The sequence below is a fragment of the Physeter macrocephalus genome, chromosome 16 (genome assembly GCF_002837175.3).
Source record: "Physeter macrocephalus isolate SW-GA chromosome 16, ASM283717v5, whole genome shotgun sequence".
Classification (NCBI taxonomy): Eukaryota; Metazoa; Chordata; class Mammalia; order Artiodactyla; family Physeteridae; genus Physeter; species Physeter macrocephalus.
In genome coordinates this window covers 5,641,627-5,644,237 of record NC_041229.1, presented here as the reverse complement: position 1 = coordinate 5,644,237, position 2,611 = coordinate 5,641,627, and the positions used below count along the sequence as shown (strand labels likewise).

Here is a 2,611-nt window from a genome sequence, read left to right as displayed (position 1 = left end):
AGCCTGCGCGTCCGGAGCCTGTGCTCCGCAACGGGAGAGGCCACAGCAGAGGGAGGCCCGCGTACCGCAAAAAAAACAAAACAAAACAAAAACAACAACAAAAAAACTGATAAGAGAGTTGCACAAGTACCCAAATGTTGGGAAAAACTGAGAATTCCAGTCTACCAATCAATATCATTAAAACCTATGCACATTGATTAACTGAAAAAAGAGTGATTTGTATCATTTAGGTCCGTTTTTTGTTTTTCCTTTGGCATTTGTCACTTATTGGTTCTGTGATAATGGAATGTCTCATAAGACTATCCTTTCATGGTGTTTTTATAGCGTAAGGTTACATAAAAAAAAAAAAAAAGCCAGGATTGTGTAAAGATGGCCAAGATTCTGCCTTGCTATTAACCATGGGTCCTTATTTGAAAATTTAAAAAATTCTTCAAATGCTTGGGGAAATGGATGAAAATAAATGTATACATAGTCTAAGTCAGAAACCCTTCCTATTTCCCGTGTCATTTTTTTTTTTTTTTGGATGGGGGGTGGTGATCAATAGTTGGTTCTATTCTGTTATCATCTGTGGATGATTCCTACTTATGGATGATATGAAGTTGCTGCTCCATTAGGGAATCTTAATACATTTCCTTTTTTTCCCGGTCACAGAGGCAGGGACCTCTCAGCTCTTACGAAGATCCTCGAATGGCCTGTGGTTTCCAGTCCGCTTATCACCCGCCAAGAGCTTGCTACCCCTTCTGGGATGAGATGGCCACTCAGGAAGTGCCCACTGGTCTTGAACACTGTGGCTCAGGTAGGAACATCAACGGAGGCTGAGACTGAGGATGGAGTTGAAGGACAATGGCAATTGGATGAGGGCTGCATCCTGCATCCTCTGCTGTCACAGCTGCCCTGGCTCACGTGGGTTCCGGATGCTATTGTTCTATGGAAAGTCCCAGGACTTTTCAGTCACCTTGAGTGACTTTATTCTCCAGTGACAGGAAGACTAAACTCTAGGAATGGGCCCACGCGAGGTTGCTTTAGGTCTTCATTTTGTAAATAGTTCTCTCCACTCTGCCTGTCCCGAGCCTTATCCACTTCAGCCTGGCTGTTGACAAAGGACCTAGAAGGTTTGCAGTCATGAAGTATGACAGATAGACAGAGGGTGTGTGACCTAGGCAGCCTTCTTACAGGACGTACTTTCTTCCATTCGTCTTCTCTTTCCGTCATCCTCTCCTGCTCTGCCCAGGCCCGCCTGCATCTGTCTTCTTTTCCCTCGTCCCCTTTCTCTCTCTTCAACCCTTCCTCACAGAAGCTCCTCTCGGAATTCCCTTCACTCCTGACCTGCGGGTCATGGTGCTGTCTTCTGGTGAACAGAAGCCACTCTCCCAAGGACTGGAGAAGCTCAAAGTCCTTACTCCCATTCTATTTTGCCAGAGTCACTGTTTTTCTCACAAATTCCATTAGCCCTTGCTTACCTGCCAGTTTTTTTTTTTTTTTTTTTTTTTTTTTTTTTTTTGCGGTACGCGGGCCTCTCACTGCTGTGGTCCGTCCCGTTGCGGAGCACAGGCTCCGGACGCGCAGGCTCAGCGGCCATGGCTCACGGGCCCAGCCGCTCCGCGGCATGTGGGATCCTCCCGGACCCGGGGCGCGAACCCGCGTCCCCTGCATCGGCAGGCGGACTCCCAACCACTGCGCCACCAGGGAAGCCCCTTTCGGTTTATTTTTAATACAAAATGTAAATCATAAATTTAGGGCTTCTGAAATGATTGATTCTGACATGAAGTTCAATGTTTCATGAGATCAGGGTATGATGATATATCCAAGTACCAAAAAGCCAGTGTTTTCTCCCAGGATGAATTTTTAGCATAAGACATTTCATAACTCTTACAGATTGAAAACATGTAATTCTGATGAAGTACATAGGGGAAAAGACACTGGAAACTAACTTAAATGCAATTTTTTTTGTTCAGTATCTCTTTACCCTATAAAACTATATGGTAAGCTTCTTTTATAATAGTGGAGAAATAAAGAAAATGTTCGCCTTGTTGTCAATGCTGTATATTTCACTGAAAATAGACAGACACAGAGTGAGATGCTGTAGCGCTTGGTGGAGGTTGAGAAGGATGGGAGTCTGCTTCTCCGGGGCAGAATGAAATCGACTCCTGTGTTCCATATTGTCTTGACTCAATAGCCCTTGATCTTGGAGGTATTCTTTGGTACTATCCTGGATCTCAGACAGGATAACATTTATGCTGCCACTTTCTGCCTGGCATCTCAGTTCCCCCAAGCATAAATACAAAGGTCTCGGCTATCTACGCATTTCATGAGGTGGCAGAGAGGATTTTGTAGCTGTTCACAGGTTAGACTTAAGGACTTAAAATTTTAACAGATGAAAAAGCTGATCCTTTAAAATTCTAAACAAAAGATAGATTTTTTTTGTATAAGCATGAATCCTATTCATGCCACTAGGCTTTTTAAAAAAAATCAATAATTATCTTTTATTTATTTTTTAACATCTTTATTGGAGTGTAATTGCTTTACAATGGTGTGTTAGTTTCTGCTTTATAACAAAGTGAATCAGCTATACATATACATATATCCCCATATCTCCTCCCTCTTGCGTCTC

At 43.2% G+C, this 2,611-nt stretch overlaps 1 long non-coding RNA gene across 2 annotated transcripts in view; it reads left to right on the top strand.

Annotated features, from left to right (window-relative positions):
• Positions 1–2,611, top strand: part of LOC102976433 (uncharacterized) — a 34,005-nt gene that overhangs the window by 28,181 nt on the left and 3,213 nt on the right. The window contains exon 3 of one of the 2 annotated variants that reach the window (XR_002892966.3): positions 652–796. This is a non-coding gene — a long non-coding RNA (uncharacterized lncRNA). Of the gene's footprint in view, positions 1–651; positions 1,171–2,611 lie in introns of those variants that run through there. The other variant, XR_449376.1, reaches the window with a different exon arrangement.